General features: G+C 42.4%; 1 long non-coding RNA gene across 1 annotated transcript; it reads right to left on the reverse strand.

The window, feature by feature from the left end:
- Nucleotides 1-23,677: 23,677 nt before the first annotated feature.
- Nucleotides 23,678-27,580, reverse strand: LOC116216271. Its single transcript, XR_004158720.1, has 2 exons — nt 25,652-27,580; nt 23,678-25,271 (listed from the first exon to the last, which is right to left on the reverse strand). It is a non-coding gene; the product is annotated as an uncharacterized LOC116216271 (long non-coding RNA).
- Between the last annotated feature and the right edge of the window lie 255 nt (nt 27,581-27,835).

Here is a 27,835-nt window from a genome sequence, read left to right on the forward strand (position 1 = left end):
GACAGGGCAGTATCTTGGTGCCTGCCTGTCACATCCCAACCTTCTCACGGAGTGAGGCAGTCCGGCCTTGTGTAGAGGCCCTGGCTTCTTTGATGTTTGCTAAATCTGTTTTTCTTTTGCTGGGAGTTTCTTATCCTAGCAGAACAACTCTACAATACGTTTTCTAATCCCTAACACACTATACTTGCATTGTTTGGAACATTTAACAACTATCACAGTTTTGCAAGAAAGAATTAATCACATAATTCAGTAATAATGTTCCTAAAACATGCCGCTAACATATACAGTATTTTACTTCTTAGATCAATTATTTCTAAGGATAAGTTACAGAATACAAATGCATTATGTTCTACTTCTTCAAACCAATTGATCTTTTTAATATCAAATGCAGAAACAACATTCCACTCCCACAAATAGAACACAGGGTGCTCAGTAGACTTGCTGGGGCAGGAAGGTCTCCTTCAGGATAGAGTGTTGGAAGGCTCTGGGACTGCAGTTCCACCCCTGTCAGCTCTCATTCCAGTTTCCTCCTGTTTGCAGAGCCCTTCTGAGTAGCTTGTGCTTCTCCCTGCTGCTCTGGGCTCCTGGCATGTGATTGTAGACTAGGCTGTCAATTGTCAGCATAACTGGAAACGCCTTAGAAAAAAGAAAAGGTCTCCTTTTGGAAACATCTCATCTAGCGTGGCTCATGTGGTGTTGGAGACTAAGTATTTGTTTTCTCCTGTAAATCATTAACTCCTTCCTTTTCTTGACTTTATTTTGTATTGCTTTTTACTTGCAGTTTTCCTCTTTTTCAACCCCTTCTGCCCATTGTTGTGTCCTCTCCAGCCATGACTTTGACTGAGCAGTTTCCTGACCTAACCCAGGACAGCTACGGCTGTGATATTTGCAGCATGAGCTCCCTCTGTAAAATGTACTTCAGGAAGCTCCCAAACCCTCTGCTGACCGACCAACTGTATAAGAAGTTCTCAGTAAATACAAGGCATTGTCTTTCATTTACCTTTTCCCCAGGCTTCATGGCATGGCCTTTCACATACATGTATAATTAATGGATATACAGATGGTGTGTATATATATATATATCTAGGAGCTTGGCTAATATAATTTATATTGGAGTAATGAGAGAAAGTCACTCACCCTATCCAACTCCAATGGAGCAAATCTCCAGAGAAATCCTTCCCTACTGGCAGTCAGCTCTTAAATGGCTCTAGGAGAGGTGCAGCCAGGCTCCACCCCTTCCTGCAGCACAGGTGATTTGCCTTCACCTGTGCTCCCGTGACTGACTCATTGCTCGCCTCAGGTGATTAATCAGAGGTTCAGGCCGTGATTCAGCAGCCCCGTACACATACACATACATCTGCACACCTTTTCTGGTCTTCATTCTATTTAACTTGTTTTTTTCATAGAGGTCCAAAGGGTGAATGTGTAAAAAAAAATGGTTATTTTGACATCATCTTCAGTGGCTAGGATAGCCAAGACTTAGAAAAATACAGCATCTCCCCCAGATCTGTGATGGCTGTGCTGCTGCTTACTGATCCTCCCTCTTATCTGTGGTTTTCCTTTACAGGACGCAGTTCTTTATCATGGCCCAAGTCCCTGTGGGTGTTTTCTCCTTCCACAAAGCTGCTCACACTGGAGGAGGCACAGGCACAGAAATGAGGCCACAGCAGCTCTCCTGTTGTATCAGACAACAGACAAATTGCAGTGGAAGAAGGCACCACAGTTTTACAGGGGAAATTTCACACAGTCATTGACTTTCTACCTGAAAGGTGAAGAAGAGTTTCTTTTGCAACACCTATCATAATTGTTTGGATTTTTTTTTCCCCATTATTACTAATGCAAAATTTGCTGGAACTGTTACCCTAATTGTACCTGAAGTGTTGTAGCAAATTTCCTCTCACTTTGGACTCTGAGGACTCAACTAATATACATTTGCCCGATGGGCTCAATTTAGCCACACAATGGTGCTGTTCCTTCCTTGTTAGGTCGGCAGTCATGAGTTTATAAAGCCATCTGACGTCTATCCTTGCCTGTACTGCCTGCACCTGGAAACAGCGGGGTTTTCCAGATTTCAGGACCATGTGCCTGAAACAAATTCTGGTTCTCCTCTAAGCAGAGCTGTTGGACAGACCTGTCGGCACAAGAAATTAAACATGGAAGTGAGATGAGGCCAATGATGTGTTAATGTAAAAGTAAGAGATACTTTTGAATGCCTTTTATTGCTGCACAATTCCTCAGATGCTGTGGTGTACAGCTGTGGAGCCTTTGCTCACCTGCACTGCAACTTTCTATGCATAGTTTAGAGAAAATTAACAAGCAAGACTTCAGGGCTGAGCTATAAGAATGGAAACATCCTCAACTGTTTGAAAGAAAGAGTTTCTAAGGTCTGTGTCAGCAGAAACCAGGCAGTCTGGGAACAAGCAACTGTTGGCAAGAGCTCAATGCATCTCTTCGCTCGCCCAGCACCACAACTCACACCATTCACTCCGTTTTCTCTGTCACTCCAGAAAAGGTCCAGCCAATGAGATGAAATCAGCAGCTGGAAGTCGGTGTTCTTGCTTCAGCCTGAGAAATCCATCTTCTGTGGCCAAAAGCAAACTGCAGTGCAATCCCAGGAGCCCTCAGAAATAGCCCTGGCAGGTAAGGATTCGAATCCAGCTTTCCAAAAACTGTTTTTCAGCAGCATAGAGTTCATGCTTTCAGTGTGCTTGTACCTCCTTCTAGCGTTCAAGCCTGTGCATAACATCTTCAGTTAACCCTTATCTTTCCTAAATGGGTGTCGTGTTAACTCAAGATCTGGAGGTAGCAGAGCACACCCCTCTCGTGCCTTTCCCCCAAGTAGTTTTTGAGAGACAGCACATTGGCACCTCTACAAGAAGTCTCAGAATGTTTTCTTCTGACGCTGTTATTATGGAAGTAAGAATACATTGCTGGCTCCATTTTGCTTTTGTGTCAGAAGACAGACATTTAAACTACATAAAGTCACTTTTTCCACATACGTTCCCACAAAAAGAAGGCATCCAACATCTTTCTGTAGCTGCAGAGACTCTGACTTCTCATGCTGCTTGAAGCCTGCTTGAAAAATAAAACCAAGCCATTGCCTCCTTGGACAGTGAAAGCTTGACACTCACCTCTGTGTGTCTGTGCATTCCTAGGTGAATCTAAGCAGTTTTGACCCAGAAGACCCATGCCCAGTAGTGGTGCACTGCACGTTTCCTTCAGTGCAGAGCTTTCAGGAAGCATGAATCACTGCAGTTCTGATGACAACCTTCCACAAGACAACAGTGATAGGGATAAGGAGCTCGTCCACCTTCCTGCCTTCATTTCTCCTGGATCTGCTGAAGAAGCTGACCTGAGCCCAGCAGACATCAAAGTCACCAGCCTGGATTGTGACCCAGTGTCTTTCCATTGCAGCCCATCCCAAGCAGAATCCGAGTGCCCAGACAGCAGCACAGCAACACCTCCAAGAAGGAGCAGGTTGACATCGCTAAGGAGAAGCTGAGCCTCTTGGAGGAGGACTTAGAATCAGGCAGCCAGTCCCAGGCACCAGGAAGCACACACAAGTGTAATGCAGCCACACTTCTCTCCGAATTCTGTGCTTGATTAAATCCAAACAAATCTTTATACTGTGATGAGCAAACTATGCTATCAACCAAATTATGTCAAAATATTCTTTCTCACCCTTCACTTCCCTTTCCTGCACTTGAAGCAGCAACCCGCTGATCATCAGAGGCTCACTTTGCCATCAGAGAGTGTCAGTCGTCATCAGAAGGCTTTGTTGGCTGTCAGAGGGCTCCACTGATCATCGGAGATCTTCACTGACCATCAGAGGGCTTCATTAATCAGTAGGGTTGAGAAGGGTGCCTGCTCCTTACTTTTCCCACAACATCTGTGAACATCCACTGAACAGCGCTCAGGCTCTCATATGCACAAGCACATGCTGGGAGTTGCTGAAGTGCAGTGGTACCTGCAAAGAGATGAGCTGCTGGTGTCTGCCCCGGGACCTGCTGCTCCAACAGGACCTCTGGGATCTGCCCCACTGGGAAGGCAGCACACAGCTGCAGGGATGTGCAGGAAGGACAGGTGCCAGGAGTCTGTGCCACTGCAGCAGGGACACTCGCATCCTTTGGCGTGTGGAACTCCCTCAGTTACCCCCTTCTTTGAAACAGCTGGCTCTGAAAGATACTGCACATCTCCTGACCTGCTTTGGAGATGTGGCAGTTGTGCACAAGGCATGACGTTCAATTGCTGTCACGGTCTGCAAGAGGACAGAGAGTTGATTGCTGCCCGCTGCCAATACATTTTCTCTGCCACTCTGCCAAGGCGATGCTTTTCTGCCTTTTTCATGTGCCTCCCTCACCTGGCTGTGGTCTTCCTGTTTGTCAGCACTGCCATGTTTGCCAACCTGAAGCTCCCTCCACCTCCATCACATCCCTGGACCTGGTGCTGGCAGTTCTGCAATCCGTGGTGCCTCCAGCATTGAACTCCGTCATCTACAGTGTGATGAACCAGGAGCTCAAGGATATGTTGTTGAAACTGATGACTTTTATGCCCATCTTTATCTGCATATGACCTGTAATAAAACTGACAGCAGGAGCAGCCCATTTTTATTTGTGTATTTTTTTTTCTTTCGTCTATCTCTTCTGACACTGCCCTGTAATATGCCATTATTCATTCCATTTCCAATTTTTGTTCCTGAATAGTGTAGCCTGGAGACTCTGTACATGAGTCTGTTTGTAAATGTCAATGAAACATGGGACCTAGCATTGACTGACATCCTTCTTGCAAGACCATCTGTGGAGCTGCAGGAGCAGTGTCTGTATGCAGGGATGGAGAGGAAAACTGTCCCAGCGCAGCAGTGCCAGGAGGCACTGGAGCTTGCTTCCACACTCTCCTTCTGATCCCTCATATTGGTGCAAGGCCTGGCTGTGCTTGGTGTCAGTGCTGCTGTGTGGTAGTGCTATGGCCACAGGCAGGGGCAAGCAGTGGGTGCTGCTGTACAGGGCTGCCCTCCACCACAGCACTTCCATCCTGGAAGGGGATCTGCTCAGGGCAGTGCCTGCAGCTGCAGGTCTTCTTTAAGAGCTTCTGTCAAGAACACACCCAAGAAATAGGCTGCACAAAGGCTTGTGGTGGTGGTTTAGCTTGGCAGGTAGGTCAGCACCACACAATCGTTGGCTCAGCCCCTCCCTTCCAGTGAAATGGCAGAGATTAAAAAAAAAAAAAAACAAAAAAACACAAACACAACAGCAAAGTAGAATGCGAGAGTGGGGATAAAAACTACTTTATTTGCTACTTTGGACCAAAAGTCTTTCATTTTTTGAAAAAACACGATCCTGTTGGCAAACTTTGCTCATTATACACTCATTAAAAAAACAAAAGCAGCTCCATCCCAAAAGTGATCCACTTCCAGTGCTACGACCCCAAGTTTAGCATGCACGCTGCAGTTTTCAGCCTAGGCTTTTAAAAGCAAAGCCAGAAAATTCCACACCGCTCAGTACAAAGTTATGCAGTGATGCGTCACTCAAGCTCCGCATGAAGGATGAAAAGTAGTATCAAAATGGCTGAAGAGAGGGGGACAATGAGGGAAGGTACCATGCAGAGAAGTCAGGAAAACACCCCTGCCTTCCATGATCAGGTGGCTGGTGGAGCCTCTCTTCCCCCAACAAAGAGGCCTGCAGGATGAGGGGCACGCACTCAGTTATGTGCAGTGCTGTCTCAAGAAACTCAGACAGCTCTATAGAGCTGTTCTCTAACTCAGCGTGCCTGCACTCAGGCTGTGCTACTCGCAGTTCTTTGCATATGCTTTGCAGACAGTGCATTTATGGGCAGTGCAAAGGATTGGTGCATCCATTGCTTTGATAAACTCCAGCACTCCCTGATGGAGTTGTGGGAGTTCTGACCCAGCACCGTGAGTTGAATAATGAGGAGGTGGTGCAGCAGCTCACTGAGTGCTGCTGGACAAATCAGGTGGTGCTCTCTTTCTGAATCCACAACAGGAAAGGTAACTGCAATCCCCAGGGATTAAGACCTCAAGCAACACTCAATGAGAACAGTCCCAGGAAAAGACAGACAGAAAGTCTAACTAGAAAGACAGGGCACCAAACCCAGATGCTGCCTGTGTGTCTGTATCTCTCTCTGGTGCAGTGCCACATTCCATACTCCTCCCCTACCTTCCTGCAAGGCCGCGCTTCACTACAAGCTTTCTTGCATTAGCTTCTGACAGAAAGGAAACAAGAAAGACATGAAGAGCATCTCTTTGGAGGAACATTTTAGCACAGCAAACCACAAACTTCTGGTCCTCAAGCGTAGTTTCTTCAATTTGCCTTTCTGCTACTACAATGGTGTGCCATTTCTGCAGTCAGCACAGACCTGCGGTGCCCTTTCTTCTCTCCTCCATTACACACAGCCCTTCATACAGCCCTATTGAGAGGCAGGTACCCTCACCACAGCTCACAAGATCTTCTTACCTGGGGAGGCTTTCTGTTTCCCCTCATGCCCAGCACCATTCCATGGACACGCAGGCTCCATCCCTACAGCAACAGATCGTGTGTTGATTTCACAGACACTAGGAGCAGCATTGTCCTGTTAGCCCATGTCCACCCCCCAAAAACCAAAAGACACTGTTCTACAGCCAAAACAGAAACTGATGTTTAAACTGCAGCGAGCTTACACAAAGCATTATTGGTCTCATTCCTGCTCAGATGGCAGCAAAGGTGCCCCCGTCTGCCTGACAGCTCTGCATTCTGCAGTGCAAATGTGCATCAGCAAAAAAACCACTATCAGTTGCAGAAGTCAAGACATGGATTTTTTGTCCCTAAAGGGAATTCACTTAGCTCTGAGCACCACCATACACAGACTTCTGTTTCACTGCTGCCATCAGCTGTCACTGCTGGCCTCTCCAATGCTTCCACAATGGTTATTTGACATCCCTACAGCACAGCACCCGTTCAGATGTAATACTTAAAATGCATTCTTCCATACTTCTTGACAGAGGACTGAAGAAACTCGCTTTTGGTGGTGGTAAGGACAGTTCATCCCCATTGCGTCCCTCTGTGCGCTGAAAGGCACAGTTGGATCTCTGGCAGCCTGCTGGCTGCTGTTCCCTAATGCAGCGAATTGTGCCACGCTGCTTCTGAAGAGAGAAAGGAAGAAACATTGGTGGGAACAGGCACCCAAGATTTGCAGAGAGGTACCAGATCATGCTAGAGATAGGATATCAGAGTGCTGAGACATTATTTATCACTAAGGGAAAATACAGTCTGAGCCATGTCCACATTATTAGTCCAGGCTGTCAGCAGTGAGTGCAGAACCCAACCAGTTATTGAGGTTTCAGAGGACTAGTACGGCTCCCCCTGCTCCCTCCCCCCCCCTTCGAAAACTCGAGAAAAAGGAAGAAAAAACAAGCAAAAGAAACCCAGCCATACCTTTTCTCTCATAGAGCAGGAATTGGAGCTGTGGTCATCTCCTTGCTGAGATATGACCGCTGAAGTCTCAGAGGAAGCTCAAGTTCAGATGGCTCTCTCCAAAGGAACTTCCCCTGCTCTTGGAAAGAGATGGCTTCACTCTTCCTAAGACTGTCTTGATCCTCAAAATCTCCTTTTGGACAGGAACTCTGCAGAAAGTATCAACAAGTGAAAAATCATGAGGAATCATTTTCCCAGCTTTCTACTGCCATGAACGCAGTCTCTTGAGGAGGGCAACATCTGGAAACCAGCTGGCTGCAAGAGCTGCCCAACGCTAGCTCCAGCTTGTGTCTGACTGCCATGGCTTGTGTCAGCAAGTGCTCTTCTTCATCTCCTCAGTAGCTCTGCACCCAGCCATCCATGGGGCAGTGAGGCACAAGTTGCACTCTATGAAGTCTGCGCTCTCCTTCCTTTTCAATGTCTGACATGAAGGTGGAGGCCTAGCAGCAATTTCCCAGGGGAATAATGACATTTCATCATCCTCACCGAAACACAGAATGAAATCTCAACAAGAACCCATTTCCCCTGGAAACAGCCATGCTGAGGGGCACTGCTGGAGCTGGGAACTTGTCCCCAGCCCAGCTTTTCTGCTGAGGCACCTCCCAGCAACCACTCAGCACCAAACCCAGCTCACCTGTTTGGCCTGCTCAGTCTGAGCTGTGCCCAGCTCATGCACACGCTGCAATGGTGCTTCCAATGGGCTCTCACAGGGTGATCTCTCTCAAAGAAGGCTCACAGCTGAGTCTCTGTGTGCAGCACGCTCACCAGAGCACCAGTTCTGCTCACCAGCTGTGGGACAAACACTCCCACCCCAGCAATGACTGTGACCTCAGTGAGTGCCTGCATCACTTCTGTGCTTTCATTGTAAGTGAAGGAAATGGATGCCTCCCAGATCCAAATTTTAGGAAACCAACACCAGGGTCACCCAATGGCGTTATTTGAAGTAAAATAACAGAGAAGTGAGGATGACTCTTGTGCAGCCCAATAAAAACTAGTAAAGACCAATATGGCCTCATTGTGGTCAATGGAATCCCAGGGAAACTAGTAGGAAACAATAGGGATGCACATCTGTATGCCCCAGGGCTGGTGCTGGTCTCTGACTGTGGCTTTAGGACCTGGGGCGAATGTTTGCCTCCCAGGCTGTGGCTTCAGGCCCTTGGGCCGGAGCTGGCCTCAGTGACTGGGGCTTCAGGCCCCAGGGCCGGTGTCAGCCTCTCAGACTGTGGCTTTGTGGGAATGGAATGTTGTTTCTGCATTTGATATTAAAAAGATCAATTGGTTTGAAGAAGTAGAACATAATGCATTTGTATTCTGTAACTTATCCTTAGAAATAATTGATCTAAGAAGTAAAATACTGTATATGTTAGCGGCATGTTTTAGGAACATTATTACTGAATTATGTGATTAATTCTTTCTTGCAAAACTGTGATAGTTGTTAAATGTTCCAAACAATGCAAGTATAGTGTGTTAGGGATTAGAAAACGTATTGTAGAGTTGTTCTGCTAGGATAAGAAACTCCCAGCAAAAGAAAAACAGATTTAGCAAACATCAAAGAAGCCAGGACCTCTACACAAGGCCGGACTGCCTCACTCCGTGAGAAGGTTGGGATGTGACAGGCAGGCACCAAGATACTGCCCTGTCTTTCTCCCGAGCTCATCTTTGTGGAAAGAAGGACAAGAAGATATCTGCAAAATAATGATCAGATGTGGAATAAGTTAATTAATTAACTACAGATTTGGGCTTATGCATCAAAAATTTATGTTTGTCCAGTGTTTGCATGTTTAGTGAAGCATTGAGAAGATTGTGAACCTAAAGTACTCAGCCAGTGAGGAACTAGGGAAGAAAGAGATAAGGGGAATAGGGAATAAAAGATGTAACTCTGTTTTCTGGGTGCGCTCCTGCTTGCAGGAGGCCCACTATTGCAATTGCGAATAAAATCTGCTTTATCAGAGATACCATCCTAGAAAATTATTTGGATATGTCCAACAGCTTCAGGCCCTGTGGCCAGTTCTGGCCTCCGTGGCTGTGGCTGTGGCTTTAAGCCCCTGAACTGGTTCCAGCCTTTCCAGGCTGTGTCTTTAGTCCCTAGGACTGGTACTGGCCTGTCTGGCTGTGGCTTTAAGCCCCATGGCCGGTGTCAGCATCCCTGGCTGTGGCTTTAGTCCCTAGGACTGGTACTGGCCTGTCTGGCTGTGGCTTTAAGCCCCATGGCCGGTGTCAGCATCCCTGGCTGTGGCTTTAGGCCCAGGATTGGGGCTGGTCTCTCTGGCTGTGTTTTTAGGCCCCAAGGCTGGTGTTGGCCTCTCAGCCTGTGACTTTAGGCCCTAGAGTTTGTGCCGGCCTATAGCTACATGCATTTTAGATGGTTCATGTAAGTAAATGAAAGCAAGAGAACACTGAGCTCTTCTGGATATTTCTAGAATTGGGACAGAGACAGGATAATGTGCTCAGCCTTTGTGGTTGGTTGTATACAGCTATCCCTACCACAGTTGTAAACATCTTTAAATCTTTGTTATCCTACTTTACAGGAGTAGGGTGACAAGAAGCCAATGATTCTGTTTACAGGAGGTAATGAATTTGAACAGTTTCCCTTCTTCTTCCCTTGGTACTTAGGTTACAGAGTTCTCCTATGCCATGTGCTGGTGTAATGCCTCTAAGCCACAATATTGATGGGTTCAGAAAAGCTCACGGGCAACAGACTTTGGTCATCTTCAGATCTATATGATGAGAGAGACAAAAAGAAAAAGATACATTTTTTTTTCTTCTAGTCAGCATGTCTGCAGGCTTGGGGAGGAGTGGCTGGAAAGCTGCCTGATGAAAAAGGGACCTTGGTGTACTGATGGACAGGCAGCTGAATATGAGTCAGCAGTGTGACCAGGTGGCCAAGAAGGCCAATGGCATTCTGACTTGGATCAGAAATGATGTGGTGAGCAGGACCAGGGAAGTCATCCTGCCCTGTACTTGGCACTGGTTAGGCCTCACCTCGAGTACTGTGTTCAGTTGTGGGCACCTCAGTACAGAAAGGACATGGAGGTGCTGGAGCAAGTCCAAAGAAGGGCAACAAGGCTTGTGAAGAGCTTGAAGAATATGCCCAACGAGGGAAGACTGAAGGAACTAGGGCTGTTTAGTCTGGGGAAAAGGAGGCTGAGGGGAGACCTTATTGCCCTCTTCCAGTATTTGAAAGGTGCTTACAGCAAGAGCAGGGCTGGTTTCTTCTCACTGGTGACAGGTGACAGGATGAGGGGAAATGGCCTCAAGTTGCATCAGGGGAGGTTTAGGTTGGATATGAGGAAAAATTTATTTACAGAAAGGGTTGTTAAGCCCTAAAATAGGCTCCCCAGGGAGGTAGTTGAGTCATCATCCCTGAATGTGTTTAAAAACCATTTGGATGTGGTGCTCAGGGACATGATGTAGCGGAGGGTTGTTAGAGTTAGGGTAGTATGGTTAGGCTGTGGTTGCACTCAATAATATTTAAGGTCTTTTCCAACCTGAGTAATTCTATGATTCTATGATTCTATGCCATAACTTAACCTTACATACTAAGACTTATATCGTGATGGGGATGTTCCCTTAACCACACACTTTTAGCACTACACTTTCTGTTGAGATTCCCACCAGTGAAGAAGTATTAGTGCCACTCCTTGCTCCTTGCTTCTAGGATGGGGTGTTTGAAAACTGATGCACGTGCCGTGATCAAATCTCTCTTGCAGGAATAAAGTGTTGAGCAAAAAGAATGTTTGGGCCAGGTGACCTCAGAGGTCTAGCTGTTTTGGATGATGACAGCTGATGGGAACAGGTATTCTTGTGACTGTTCAGCTTTGAACATCAGTCAGGTGTACTGTAGCAAGAACCATTAGGCTCTAAAATGCCTTTAAACGTGCACACAACCCATTTCCTGCCATGCCATCTTTGTTTCTTTTTGATGCAGGAATTTTTACGAGCATGTGTTGGGCTTGTTCAGTTGTAGAAGGAACAACCGTTACGTTTAGTTTTCAAAGAGGACTTCTGTTATGATTTCTTTATAATTTTAATCCTAAATATCGGAAGGAGAGCTGCAAGAAAGGACCCTGCCAATGCCAGTAAATTCCTACTCAGCTTTGTGTGATGGACCCCAATGTGTAGGGAAGTGTAAACAATGGCAGTTCAGAATCCTCTCTTGCCGTGACATGTTGGATTTTGAGCTTATGAAGTGTGCTTTGTCTTTCTAAGGTGTTGCCTTCTGTTTCAAAGGAGAAGGCTGCAGGGTGATATTTCTCTTGTGGCTTGCAGATGCGCTGGTTGGCACAGACCTCTCTTGGCCTTCAACATTGTTTCCTTATGGCAGACTATTTTGCAGGCTGTGGATGTCCCAAATTCAGCCTTCTATTCCACTAGTCTGACAAATATTTTATTTGGAGGAGGAAAGAGTGTGGTTTAATGAGAATAAAATTTGAGTGTTAACGCAGTGAGGTAAGTGAGGGCCTCAGAGACAACTTGCTGCTGTTGAAGCATTGTCCAATGACAAAGTCAGAAGTAACACCTGCTGGCAGATATGGACAATACTTTTGGACTGAGGTGAAGAGGGAATGAAACATGATTACTGAGCTGCCTGCAAATTGCTTCTGGGGGAAGCTTGGTGCCAGCTTTGAATTTGATCTGATAATCTTCTTGTGTGCTGATGTTCAGCCAGGCTTTTGGGAGCAGCCTACATCCCAGGGTATGTCTGGTAGGACCGGGGCTTGGACCAGGCCAGGTCAAATCCATTGTGCTTTGCTCTCGTTCTTAGTGTTTGTTTTTGCTCAGGAGGGCAGGTGATGAATCTCAAGAACCAATACCTGCAGATAGAGTTTGCGGAGAAAGAAGTCCTGCAGGTCTTGTGTGATGCCCATGAAGCTGTAGCGAGGCTGCATCAGTGTAAAACACCAGTAATCCACAGAGGTGTGAAGGTGAGCTGTGGGCTCTGATAACGCAGGAAGGGATGTGCATGCTCAGAGTTTGGATGCTTCTGTGTGTTTTAAGTGACTGTGCTACCACTGCTCTGTCAATTTGTGTGTATGAAACAAGTCTGACATCCTTTTCTGTGGAGTACTGTGAAAGAAGTCCTGTCGATTTGAGACATGACTTGAAGTCTGTGGGCATCTTCCAGGAATTGGGATAAGGGCTAAATCAAGGAAAGTTAGGGTAAGAGGATGAGGTGTAGGAACAGGAACCTCTTCAGTTGATATTAACTCCTGCTGTTATTTTTTCTGTCTTGGAATCTATGTTGGCTTTTTTTTGTTTTATAAAGAACAAACTCATTGTGCAGCTTGTGATTGAATTCATTCACATCTGTTAATATTTGCTGTCCTGCCTCCTCTGTTTGATTTCCCACGGTGGGGAATGGGGAGCTCTAGAACTCTGAGAAAGTTGTTCTGAAAAAGTTACCAGCTCTGTTCCATCCCTTTGACCCTAAAAACAGTTTTCCAGGGGAGCTCAGGCAATAATTTCTTGAACTGGTTGAGATCACAAACTTGAGGAGGGCATGGTTGCTAAAGCCCAAACCTACTCCATTCTTAACACCTAGTGTGCACCATGTCCAGTAATGCTTCACTTCTGGTTGGTGTGCCTGATGTCTGGATCACAAAGTTTTTCTCAGTGCACTCCAGGAGTCTCCTGGGTTGCTTGCAGTCAGCCATGCTGATTTGCCAGAGTGACTGGAATCCCCCATCAGGATGAGAGTCTGAGTGAGATGCTTCTGGCAGCTGCAGTAATCAGGCCCTATCAATAGGCTCCCTTGGCCAGGTGGCTTGTACTAGACCCTGACCTCCAGAAACACTTTATTGGCTTGGTCCCTAATTTTGCCCACATGTTCTCAACCTAATCATGGCTGTTCTTAATCCTTTGCAATCAACATTTTAATGTGGAGGGCAAATCCCTTGCCCTCCAGAATTCTATAGTAACAATTGTGTCTGCTTTATATCAGGCTTTTTTTCCCTTTTCTAGGTAGGAAATTAATTTCTGGGCCATGAGAAGAAGAAATGCAACAATATTCCCTGCACTGCTCAGTTTGCATGAGTTGCCAAGTGCTCCTCAGGTAATGTGTGCTGAAGAGCTGACCTTTGTGGCAGGGGCTGTGGCTTTATTTTATGCCTGTCAGAACTTGAGGCCTAGGATTTTCCTTCAAGAGTGCCCACTGCCTGTTTTAAATGATACAAAATAATATTAAAAATAGCTCCCCTCCTTGTATTAGAATAATCTCTTAACTTTTGATATTTCTATCTTTCCATTCCTTTTGCAACTGGAGTGTTGATGCAACTGCACATATCTCATGTTTTATCCTTCTGCTTTGTGCAAAAGAAGTAAAATATGCAATCTCTGTGTGAAATTTCCTTGAAGTATTTTACTTTATTTGCCCCTAGGAAGCAATAGTGTGGAAATGGCATTGTCACCCAGGAGTCCACAGAGCAAACTGCAGTCTCATTTTTTGGAGCTCTTAAAAACCACCATGATGAGAAAAGATTTGCATGGATTCCGTACTGACTGTGTCAGTACAGCTCTGAGGAACAGTGTGGACATGGCATAGCAGGGAGAAGGGATGTCCCTTCTGCTGGGAAAGTGCCCAAGGAATATTTACAGCCCACGCGTTGGTGTGTAATCGCTCCATGTCCCATGTGCCTCTGAGTGGGCAGCTCAGCTTTTGTGTCACTCAGCCACCTGTGGCAGAGCAGATCAGGCTTTCTGCAGGCATGGACAATCATCCCATCGCTTTGTGCCTTACAAGAAGTTGAAAACCTTTTCTAGTTAGAATCCTATTTCCAAGCTTAACCACCTACAGCAAAGCTGATATTGTTTTTCTTGTATTCTTCAATTCTGAGTCCATATTTTCCTAAATGCAAAAGAATTGGAGGTAACCACCTACAGTTAAGTGAGCGATTTCAGTATTTATTTGTGATTGTGGCAATTACTTCAGTTCAGAGGTCAGCCTTAACGTATGGTGCCTTTTTTAACTCTGACCAAAGTAGTAGTTGCAGCTGATTTCCCAAGGCTGCAATACGTGGTAGTGACACAGCCTTGGGCTTCTGCATTTGCATTAATCTCACATTTTATTTCTTGCCTTGCAGGTCAGCTCATGCTAGAAATGGACAGTATCACAATGTGAGTGAAGGTCAGTGCAGGAGCAGCTGCTGACGGGAGGAAGTAAGCCCAGGCTAATGAACTCTGCAGCATCTCCTAGTATGATACCAGAGGAAGCAGGAATGATATTGCAGAAGAACGTGAGGAACTCTTCAGCAAGAAGCCACAAAACCTTGCAGAAACCTGCAGGAGAATTGGAGCTTTCTGAAGTACATATGCACGTAGGACATCAATTTTTGGCTTTGTTCTTCATTCTTCACTATACCTCCTAAGCCCCTTCTGTGCATTTTTCCTTACACAACTTGACTGAAATCAGCATGGGTCTAGCAGCTTCTCTTCAGGTTGCTGCATCTCAGGAGATTTTCCTACAAGTTAATCAAACTATTATGGTCACTGGTTGATTCTAGTTTTATACCACGAGTAACCACAAAAGAAAATGTTACTTTCTGAAAAGGCAGTCCCCCTGACTATTGAACCAGTTTCTCAGATGGTGTCATGTTAATGCCTGAAGATGCTTGACTACTGTGGAATGTCAGTTCTGTGTTGAAAAGAGAGGAGTGGTGAAACTCCATTGGTAGCTGCTATGGAGCTCTTTAGAATTTGAAGCAGAATTTGGAAAATAGTCTGTGGTGTTTTTACCACCAACAACAACATCACGTATCAGTCCTATGTGCTTTTTTGATTCAGCTTTTTTAGAGTTTACTGAATGATAGCAGATGATAGTACAAAATACAAAAGCTTCAGCTGGCATTGGCAGTTAAAAAGAAGACACTAACCTTAAGGAAATCTGGGCTTTGCTGCATTGCAGACCCAGTATAGTTAGTGTCATGTAGAGTTAATCAAGCTGTTTCTAAACAGTCTTCCATATATGTTTTGTATTTGGTTTATTACTGTAGAACTTCACTGTTCTTGCTCTTTTCCCTTCAGTGCCCTGTGGTCACCGTTCTTCTAGGTTTGAGGGCATTTAGAACATTATAGGTGACACTGAAATAACAGCTGGGGAAACAATGTCTTATATTGCAGTATAAAAACACAATATGCTAGCAGTACAGAATACTAACATTCTCTATTTCTACAGGAAGCACAAACACTGCAAAACAATTTTGAGTTTCCTGGTCTTTTATATCACCGTGATGAAATCCCCAAAGAAGTGTGGAGATGTAGGAAGGTAAGAATCTGAACCTAAAATTTTAGCACACAAAATGCACTTCAAGCTTCCTGACTACAAGTACACATAAATTAAAAAAAAAGAAAAAAAGATTCAAAATGATTTAAAACCAGCTGGATATTCATTTTGGACTCAGAAACAAATCCATAAAGTTATCAGCTACTGATACAATAAAAGGCATATTTTCTGCATTTTTACACCGTGTATGAGGAGTGTTAAGAGGTTGAAAGTTTTTCCATCCAAACATATGTATCTTTTACTGAAACAAATCTACTACCTTAAGTAAGATTTCTTCCCAGACCACTGGCTGACTGCAATTTTTACAGTCTCCAAGTGAGAGTTGATGGTAGATCTCTTCAGCCTTTTCCAAGCAGGTCACAGAGTCCTCCTAATCAGTACCAGTGCCTTATTGTCTTCTTCTGCGATTACTTATTGGTCTGGAATGAATTTTAAGTAAGGCCTATAGTCATAACATAGTGTTGTTAAGTGAACTGCAATAAGCTAGAAATGACCTGCAATCTCAAGGAAAGCTAAACAAACTCATGCTAGCCATTACACTCTGCCAGGCTCACACTGTGATAGACATCACATCAATCATCTCTCACAGCATGTAAAGGGTCTGTTCAGAATGGGAAAGGTAACGTTCATTTGTGTGCTACTTATTTCTTGCTCTGTCTTAAAGCTTTAACATGCCTTCAAGAAATGGAAATACGCTGCTTACAGAGCTTCTCTGAGGTCATTCTAAACAGCAGCAGCAGATCCCCATCTACCTATCTTAATGGAGCCACGTATTCCACTAAGCAACATGTTTCAATATCACCTTTAAGTTTTACAGTATGAGAGTTTGACCTATCCTACTGAAGTCAGTTAATACTACAGAAAATTTTGTGCTAGTGCTACTAAGGGCAGCCAGAACTACACTTTCAAATCGAACAATAATTTGTACCTAAGAGCCCCAAAAGAGAGCTAGAAAGGGATGAGATTTTTTAGCTCTTTGAATTTTAGTCATCTGGCTGCTGAACAAAATATACCCTATATCATTGAGTATATCTAATGAGAAGAGCCAAACTACTTTCAGCTACATGATAGAATAGACTACTGGTGGTTTAGGTCTTACAAAGTTCCAAAGGTTCCTGACCACTTTCTGTGATGGAAACACTGCCTTTGTACACTGACAGAGATTCATAGATGGTAGAACTGATTAGGGGGTAGTTTAGTCCTGTATATTTAATAAAGAATTGTGTAGACTGTTACAAGGTATGTAAAGGAAAGGTCATATTGAGCAATTCTGTAGGAAGGTATTTGGTATCAACTGTGATAAAAGCTGCATTTCACAAACTGTGATAGCATTTCTAAGGAAGCCAAATGACAGAAAAATGAAAAGAAATGAAAAATCTAAACTTTTTTACTATTGAGTAATTTGACTAAAAAGCTAACGCTCAGCCTATGCTATCATGTCTTTTACCATTGGAAATTGTCTTGCAGGTTAATTTTGAATGGAACTTCTGCTAAAGGTGAGTCAGGTATATATGTAGTGGGAGATGTCTGGGCTCTGTGTGCACCACACAGTAGTTATGCACTTGAGCCATGTGACATGGCAGTGGGTGACTAATTCCAACTAAGACTAGCAGGGAACCAGAGGGTCTTGTAGTTAAGGAACTACAAGATAAGGACAGAACTTGCTCCCACCAGAATGCCTCACAGTACTGATTAAGTCATTTGGTATGTCTGACCCATAGTTCCTCATCTCAAAATGGGAACAATAAGGGCACCACGCCTCATTAACTCAAACTACTGGCTTTTTGTTGCAAAGAAAATAATGGAATTAACTATGGCAGTAGGTCACAGGCACTTCACACTCAGCAGCACAAGACTTCAAGTACTTACTAGAACACAAGCAACAACACTTTACAGGGAGAAATCCATTCTTTCCAAAAACCCAGACAAAACATGGTGTGTGATCCGCATCTCCAAGTATGTTTGTAACATAAATTGCATAAGGTTATTCTTTCTGTATTTCCTTTTCCTTTTGGAGACTCACATTAGTTAATGAAATCTGTTTGTATCTGTAACATATTCATTCAGAATAAGTTGGGGAATTGTTACTTCATGCTGGTCCAACAATTCACTGTTTTGTCTACAAAAAAATAAGTGCTACATAGCTGAACTGTTGTCATGACCCTTTACCCAGACTTTTTAAATAATTACAAGAATGTAATGTGAAAGTATATGAAAAAGTATAGTGTAAGATAAATAAAATTCCATATTACATCCAGAAAATTAAGTTTTGATAAATAGCTCTTTCTTGGAGATGAAGGAAAATCACGTTAGCATTTACTGATTGCTGTTCCATATGCCAATGAAACACAAATAACTGTGCATAATTGTATATGTATGCTTTGTACAATATACAATGAAAAATGAAAGTCTCTGAACTCAATTCTGAACTAAGCGTATTTCAATTTTTGTGGATCATTTTTCCCTGTGTCATACTTGCTATCATTTTTCCACAGAACCATCATGTTTAACATCACAATAATTTTCAACGAACAAGACCGGTAAAACACAGAGGTCTGCAGAATTTGACCCTATAAGCAGCAGATTTACATTAGAGCGATCAAAACAAATTTCCCTTATTACACATATGTCACAAATAACACTAAACTCTCCTCTCTTCATATGAAGTCCCTTGAATCAACAAACAGTTCTGACTCACAGTCTTTTCTACACTGAATCTCTTCAGCAAGTATCACATTTCTGAATGAGCTGGATGTTTCTTAAACTGTCCTCAACCTAGCTAATGGCTGTAAATTTCTACTGCCCAGCCTGCACCTCACTGTGTGCCACCAGGCTGACCTGACCTTTCTGCAGCCCCAGCCCTTGTGCCATGTTCATGTGTGTTCCAGCAGCCCTCCTTGCACCCAGGGCAAGGTTTGAGTCAGGAGGCAAGGGAGGAGGAGGAAAGGTGATGAGACAAAAAACATGTGAAAGAATTCAGACAGCAGACACAACCCAGAAATTAGGCAATTTTGCTACACAGTTCTCATCACAAATAAATGATATAGACTGATCCTGTTTCCAGCTAAGTTTGTGTCACAATTACTTTAAAGCAAGGAGAATCAGGCTCTCCTAGCCTGAACACAAAGCACACTGGAAGCAAGTCTCTTTTCAGTCAAATCTTTTTCCTAGTCAGTACACATGGACCTGTAACTGATTTTGCGAATTACAGCCCTAAATGCATAGCTCTCTACCAAGGGGAGTAGAAATGTCTTGGAAAGAGAAAAAAACTTGTGAGGTTTTAAGTAACTTCCGTGCACAAATTTTTGATGACAAATTCTGCACACACTTCTTTTGCTATCTGTCCTACTACCAAACCTACTCTCTTTTTTATGTGGAAAACGCAGCTCTCACTGCCTATCCTGTTGGACACCAGCCCTATAAGCCAGGGCCTGTCTGTGCTCTAGACCTACTGCGGAAGAGGAGACAGAGGAGCAGTCACACACACTGCACTGCACTATACACTACATACATACCATGACACACTTTGCTCTTAAGTCTGGACCAAGAGAAATGAGGTGGCTGCTCAAGTGCTCACTCTTGTCACCCTTTACCTTTCTTTCTCTCACCTTCTGTACAATCAAAAGGTATACGGAGGTTAGGCTAAGTAGGATTATCACAGTGGAAAGATAATAAACGGAAAATGCTTGCTGATGTTGTAGTCTCACAACAAACTCCACAAGGAACGATCTTCCGCAGTAGCAGTCAGCTCCTAAATGGCTCTAGGAGAGGTGCAGCCAGGCTCCACCCCTTCCAGTAGCACAGGTGAATTGCCTTCACCTGTGCTCCCATGGCTGACTCATTGCTCGCCTCAGGTGTTCAATTAGAGTTCCCATCAACAGTTCCCATATACCTTCCAACATAACAAGTGTTTCTCAAAGTGCCAGACATAGGCTGGGCTTCTTTTAGCTCCCCACTCAAGACTATAAATCATAGGAGCAGAGTGAAGTCTGACTCTGCTTAGCTTTAAAGGCTGCCCAATCCTTGGTGTCCTGGAAAGAAATGAGATGCCATATCAGGTACATGAAAAACTGTGTGAGCCATAACAAATGCCATGCAAGGTCAAAGGAGAAGGTTGGGATCATCTTTTTGAACTGATACTGAAAGCAGGCTGCACAGTTGATGGTGAAAAAATGCAAAAAATAAAAAAAATGAAATCTCACTTTGGTGGGATGGGGAAGTTTGCCTCTAGTGCTCTCAGTTGGTTCTGTTCCTACTGGCAGAAAGTTCTGTGATTATTTCTTAGATTATCAGCAATATTATCCTGTCATCTCTTCTTCCATAGTTTACTTGTCTTTTAATCTCATGACTGAATGATATTTAGTATTAAGAGTTATTATAATTGGCTCTTCATAGCTTTACACAGTGCCTTAGCTGGTCCTCATCAAAATAGTCTCCTTATTGATGTCCCTCCCAGGATGAAAAAACAAATTTGATGCTGAGAAAATACAGTGGAATTGTCAGGTCACAGCCTGAACAAGTACGTGAGCAAGTGAGTGCCTAGAGCAGGTTGAGCCTACATCCATCCACCCCATCCTCTATCTCAGTAGTGCTTCCTGGGGCACGTATGCAGTCTCAGTCTGAGCCCCCATCCCTGTCTTTCTCCCTTCTCCTGGTGCTCCAGAGTTTGAACTGGAGAGGGCTGTGTTCCTCAGCTCACCCTTTTCTCCAGGCTGTTGCTGGGAGAGATCAGTTGGTTCCTCTTTCTTTGATATCTTGCTCTGTGGCGCTCTGTTATCACCTTTGTTTGCTTTACATAAATCTAGGTGAGGAATTTGTTGTAGATTTTCTTCTCTCAGCAAACAGAAAGGCTACTATGTGTTATGATCTTTTCTGCAGGTGTTTTTACAGCAGTGGTGGACCCTGGAACCACTGTGTGGCAGTTGACATCTGGAATTACTGACATCTGGAATTACTATTGGAATTACTGAGAACATGTGAGTTTGTGTCACGAAAGCAGCCTGTTTAGAGATTCCATTAAAAAAAAAAAACAAAACAAACAAGGACAGCAGGTAGTGTTAAAAGTGAACATGAAAATGAAAATACGTCCACTACGACACTGGCTTGAAATAGATGGACTTGCTAGAAATAAGCTACATATACAGCTATTTAATGCTCAGGTAGTGCAACTCAGCAGTGTCCCTGGACTGAAGGACCCCAGACGCTACTGAAAGATGGCACTGTTAGTAGGCTACACTGTGGCTTCTTTGTATTCCTTGTGAGATATATTGGTTTGGTTCTGGGAGAGAGTGGTGGTGAGGAGAGGTGTAAAAATTTGTTAACTTAAAGTAAAAAATTAGTCAAAGCTTCAAAGATACACCCACTACAGAGGATGAATCAGTCAGAGTAATGTACCCAGAGAAATAAACTTTCTTAATTCATGGAACTCTTGAAGGATATTTTAAGGGCACACTCTGCTTCAGTTGCCGGCTTCTTTAATACTATGCAAATACCAGCAATTCAGCTATATTGGGAGCACATGCATGCAGACTGTGCTTTGTATTAGCACAGCCCATGAAGTAAGGAAGTCAGGTATTTCACTAGAAAGGAAACCTAGCCTGTCTCACTCCAGTTTATAGGAGGTAGAGAAGGCTCTTTTAATATGTGTATACCTGATGGCAACATTAAGACACAATGCTAGCCTGACTAGTTTATTACAAATCCTAGTCATTTGGGGAGATGGGGAAGGAAAGATGGGCAATAGAAAAGACATATAATAAAAGCAAGGAGTCTTTGTAGGAAGCCAGAGGGAGCCACCACGGATTCCAGCATTGCTCATAGGTCAGATATTGATCTTCAGTAGTGATAGGTTGTCTGGGGTTGTGTTTGGCTGACAATGACGACAGTGACTCTTTAAAACAGCGGTAACAACTTATTTATAAGTCAAAGTGGTCAAGTCAGCTCTCTTTGGAGTGGCAGCTTATGGCTTTGGGATCGCAGCAGAAACTCCCTCGTTCCCATCTTCTGAGTCTTGCCAGCAGATAAGAGGAAGCAGGGAGATGCCCACCTGCATCCTTTTTTTCACAGGACATGATGGTATCATTCCCCAATTTTCCCATACCAAGCTGGAATTATTTGATCACAGGCCAAATCTTCCGCCAGTAAACACTCTTGAGCACTCTCTTCCAGAGGCAAGCAGCTCCAAAAAATATTTTCAAATGTAAAATTGTCCACACAGTGATGTCAACTGCCACACAGTAACAGCCATCTCTCATCTCCTAGATAGGTCAGTTTTGTTGCAAGAAATGCCTTGGAAAGCAAGCTTTGAGCCAAAAACAAAGAAGACATAGCCTATTTTGTATTAAAGAATTTTACATATACATATATTTACATATACATATTAAAAAATTTTACAAATACGTACACATAGCACATGCAAGCTGAATGTGAGTTTTGCCAATTATACCATTGACAGCAAGACAGCATATGTAGAGAAACAAAATATATTTGTAAGTTAGGAAGAAGCAACACCAATTAGTGAAAAAGCATTTCACATCTGCAAAGAATTAATTGGAAACTAGGTGAGTAGTAAATAGTGACTCCTCCTCCACAGTAGGCCTTTTCTTCCAATGAACAAGTGCAAGAATACTGTTAGGGTATTTTCAAGTCTACAGAACTGATTCTAATTGAGTTGCCTTTGGAATTCAAACCAGCAACATTTGTATCAATCTATTGCTAAAAAGCACTATTCTTTTTTTTTCAGTATTTGGGATGCAGTAGTGTCTACAGCAAAACATTTGCATAGGTGGTTGGAAGTTCACAAATTTATTGTTTTCTTCTGAATTTCAAGAGGTCAAAGAAAGCATGCTTAGTAAAATAAAGATAAATTAGCTTCAGAACTAAGAAACAGTTTCAAACTTTCCCAGACTAAAGGAGTGCTGTTTTATTCCACCAATGGGAAGCATTATGGTGGTGTGTGGAAGGTTTGGGAAGCATTATGGGATTGCAAGACAACTGTGTTTTGGGATTACACAGGATTTATTATGGGATGTTTATGGGAGGAATTAAAGGTGGAAAAATGAGGGAGTCAGGTGGTTTGGAGAGGGAGAAGCTTTTGAAAACAGAAGTGGAATGGCGTTAAAGTAGACTGGTAGCATGTACATAGTTTACTAGTTGGTATTCTCATCTGGTCATGCTCTGCACCTGATCAGCTTGCCCTACTTTCTTATTAAATTCCATTCTAACACTTTCATGTGTGAGAGATTGAGAGATCCTCCACTGAATGTGCACATAAAAGAGTTAAGTGCCTGAAACAAGAATCAGACTGCAAGTCATGGGCCTTTGTGCCTGTGGTGTCAGCAACTGCAGTGAGTGAGAGTATGCAAGAATGTAATTGCCAATGAAGATAAAGACAAATGAGTTGGTGAAAGGTGAAGTGGCTTGGAGGTGAGTGAGGGCCAGCTCCAGGTGCAAGAGCACCCACTGACCAGGGATGCATAAGTGGATGTGTGCATACCAGCAAATGGAGCGTGGTTGCAGCCTCAGGGTCTCATGCATTCAGATTACGTCAACTGGAGGGATGCACGCATGTCCCACATACATAACATATGCCTACAAGAAATAGAAGCATTTGAATATACTGACACTCCTCTTCTATAACTTTTTAAACCCTCCTCATTTCTAAGCCAGTTGTCTATTCTACAGGCTATGCTTCACCTGAAAAGCTGAAAATGAGTCCTTGATTATGTAACCAAGTGAAGTATTTGGACCTCTGAATGCAATATTGAAGCATACAATTCTTCTCAGAATGCATAAAGTGTTTTTCATTATTGTTTTCTTGGATTTACTCTTTTTGTACAGAACAGAGGTAACTAGAGGGACACTGTAGCATTTGTGGATCTGTTGTCTTTGCTTTTGAGATAACTATGAAAAATGAAACACTGGAAGACAAAGCTCATTGCAGAATAATATTTATAATCTCAGTGTACAGAGAACGTATCAAATATGCAAGTGCTAACACAGACTGAATTAAGAATTGAGCATGCAATCTCAGGTGTTGAAAATACAATTGTCTATTAGGCTGTAGGATATGAAGTTTGTTCAGCTAAACTGAAATATATGAAGTATACTCAATGAAGTCCATCCCATATCAGTAGCTTTATTACTCCAGCCTTAACATCAAAATTTACAGAGAAAATCCATGAAGGAGAAGGTGTTGGTTTATTTTAAATACTCTTTTATAAGTAAATGTGATGACGGGATATACTGTAATTATGAATTATTATAGAAAGTATGACTCCATCAAACATGTCTAGACAAACTTCACATTCACAGCACTCTATACCACCAGTGTAGACTGTTAAATCCTGCTAAAATATGACCAACCTATTGGAAATACATTTCCAGACTCTATCAAACTTAGAATAAGCTTCTAGGAATGGTTAACAAGGCAGAGATAGGAAAAGGGATAACATATTAGTTTGTTCCTTTTAATTAGCACATCTTTAACATTTGTTGACACTTAATATAGAAAAGACATTAAAAATTACATTATTTATGGTGATTTTCTTTTACAAACTGAATGCTTCCCTAGGACATACAACTCATTCTGAATTGAAATGCAGATTCTGTTCAGACCAATAGATGGCACAAACCATTTATTTCACTATATTCATCACAATATTGTAATGTCACAGAATCACGTATTACCTTCAACGTAGGACTTATTGTTTTTAGAATAAATGGGGATATATAGCAACACTAAGACAATCAATGGCATGGCACTTACATGAATTATCAGCCAGGTGTAGAAAACATTTAGAAGTAATACAAGAATTCAATTCTACCATGTCATGCAATAAAAATAGTCAACAAACACACATTACATTTTAAGCTCATTGTATATTTATAACAACTAGAAATATTGTTAAATATAAAGTACTTACTGAACACTGCAAAAAATGAACCTAGGATGAAAAGGTCCTATTGAGATAGCCTTTCAAAAGATATATCTACTGGTGAAACTTTTAACTTCACTGGCTAATTCCATAATTACAATGTGACTAACAGAATTCCTATAATGACAAATGCCGGGAACAACTTCAGCAGTTGGCAAAATACCTTGTATAGAAAATAACAACAAAACTTTTAGAAGTCTAGAGTAGAAACAATACAGATCAGGTTAAACTGACAACTGGGAAAAAAAAGTAGCCATTTATTGTACAATTAGGAAGAGGTTTAAAAGAAGCAAAAAATAACCAAACCTCTAAAAAAAATTATGAATTTGACACAAAAAAATCAAGAACTCCAAATACACGCCTAAGGCAAAGCTAAATATCTTAAAGTCAATCACACAACAGCATCTTTGAAATGCACATCATTTCAGAGCCAGGTGAAAAACACTTTTTATCCAATGTAGAAGAGAATCAGATAGTTTTAAATGCCAACAATGCCTACATATTTTGAATGAAATACTTGCAAGCATACTTCTGCACAAATCATTTGTGACAGAGGCAATCGTGGGTTATCAGGCTCTGCAGAGGGTTTCTCTAAACAAGAAAAAAAAAACAATAAACAGTATAAAACATAATTTCTAGTTCAAAAGAAAAAAAAAAACAACAACAAAGTCCTGGAATAAACTAGTTGCTTCCTTTGCTTTTACAACTAAATCTTGGAAAATCTTAGTTCTCAGAAAGAAAAGAACAATGGAAGTGATTCATACTGAAATTCAAGATTGAAGAAAGAAATCTCATTGATGTTGTGAAGAATACAAAGCTTGTTATCCTACAATATTGACAAAATTATTGAAATAGTAGAGAAAGAAGAATCAGGCTGTAGTGGAAATGCTAAATCACAGCTTCAAACAGTGATTGAGCACCTGGTGGGAAGGCAAGGCCAACCCAGGGGAGCTCAGTTGTATGCAGCGTACCTGAGTGACAAGAAAGGATGGAGCCAGGATGCATCTCTTCCCAGATCTTATTTAAGGGTTGGCAGTGAAGAAGAGGATATCTTTCTGGAAGTATGTGCACATCTGAAGCCTTCTGAAGGTGTCTTCTTTCCCTTATTTCTGTGTCCACTGCAATTCCTCGCTTGCCTGGGCTCTTGCTACTCTGCTGTCATTGTTGCACTTACTATTATATTACACAGACTATCAGGGTCCATTTCCTAAGCTGCAAAGATAAGTTATATAATTATAGGATGTAATGGCACTTAATTTCATATTTTTGAAGAAATACTACAATATCATGTCACTTTACAGGCTACGCCACTTAGCTTTATAACAGTTACTTATAGCAGAGTCACATATTAAATGCTGCTGAGTTGTAGGGTAAATTATCCTCATCTCTGTTGGGCAAATTACAGCTTAATAATATGAGGACGTGTAAATAATGTGAAATTCCTGGTTTAGTTATCTCAATAACAAGTAATTTATCAAATAACTGTGGAAAACAAAAAAGCAGTCAAATGATGGGCTGGAATATATAAGTAAGAATGTTTTTATACACTGAGCCAAGAATTTCTAATTAAAATGCTAATAAGTATCAGTGTCTTAATTTTCCTGAAATCTAATACAACTGCAAGCTAACAAGGCCATAGATAGTGCTCATCCCATTCACCTCTGATTAGATCTTGTGCAATGAGTCAGTTCAACAGGTAGAACTGAAAGAGAACTTTCTACTGAATCAAACCAATTTTCACTATATTATTGCTAAATCCAATGCGACAGGAAGAGAGGGAACATACAGCCAGCCATGAAAGAAGCGAGGATGAAGAATTGCCTTTTAAACCACACCAAAGCCTAGCTAGTAGATTAAAGTAATTGATAAGACTGTATATTTAAAGTAATTAATGTGGTACACCTTTAGTCTGGGACATGTGACAAGAATGATAGAAACACCTGAAATTTTGTAGACAACATTTCCTCCCTGCTGAAGAACACATTTTTATAACTAAACTCAGGAAGTCAGAGCTGTGTTTCCAAAGCAATGTTACAATGACATCATTTAGCAGGGAAAATACTCTAGTTTTATTACAAGTATCAACATTGGAGCTGTTTGCCTTAATTCCTGAACAGGTCCAACACTTGCATTACATTTCCAGGATATAATGGAGATCAGTAACCAAGTTACCAATCACAAGAGAAATTATTTGTTACTTGCAACAATTGAGCTATAATTCTAAATTTAGAGAACTTGGCTTACCTGGTATTATGTATTTGACCCTTACAATATGACTAGTTCTGTTGAATTAGCCTGAACATGTGATGTGGTATTTATGCCAGCTGCAGAAGGATACTATGCCTGGCTTGCCATAACAAAATGTAAATACATTTGATTTAGCAGAGTAAACTTGAGTAAAGTACTGGTTAGCATCTTGTGACTATTATGCTTTGGCTCAATCCTAAGTGAACTAAAACCAGATTTATTGTTATGAAACCACGGTTCTTTCAAAACTCCCTCTCTAATCAGGCTGCAATGTGCACACATTACTCAGTTGTATACAGGTATGACAATAATAGTCCTAAGTAGGCATGTACCAGGGGCTTACCTACAAGAATAGTTTGGGAGCCTATTACCTTTGCTCTTGCTCTGCTAAATTCTGAAAATACACTACATCTTTCTTCTTCCCTGTTTATCCATTTGTGTGTATCCATTTGCTGCCATGAAAACAAAATCAGTGGTGGTGAGCCCAAGTCCATGGGGTCAGATGGGATCTACCCAAGGGCACTGAAGGAGCTAACAGAAGTGCTTGCCAAACTTTCCATCATTTATCAGCAGACAAATACTGAGTTTCATGGTACAGGACTTTCATTGAAAAGTCATGACAGTCAGGTGAAGTCCCTGGTGACTGGATAGAAAAAAAAAAACGCAACATCACACTCATTTTTAAGAGGGGTAAAAAGGATGACCCTGGGAACTACCAGCTGGTCAGTCCCAACTGGTCAGTCTTACCTGTATGCCAAGAAAGACCATGAAGCAGATCTTCCTGGAAGCTATGCTAAAGTATATAGAAGACAGGGGGGTGATAGAGCAGAACCAACATGGCTTCACCAACTATGATGGTATAACTGCATCAATGGACAAAGGAAGAGCCACTGAAGTCATCTGTCTGG

Source organism: Meleagris gallopavo, chromosome 2, assembly GCF_000146605.3.
Source record: "Meleagris gallopavo isolate NT-WF06-2002-E0010 breed Aviagen turkey brand Nicholas breeding stock chromosome 2, Turkey_5.1, whole genome shotgun sequence".
In the NCBI taxonomy this organism is placed as follows: domain Eukaryota; kingdom Metazoa; phylum Chordata; class Aves; order Galliformes; family Phasianidae; genus Meleagris; species Meleagris gallopavo.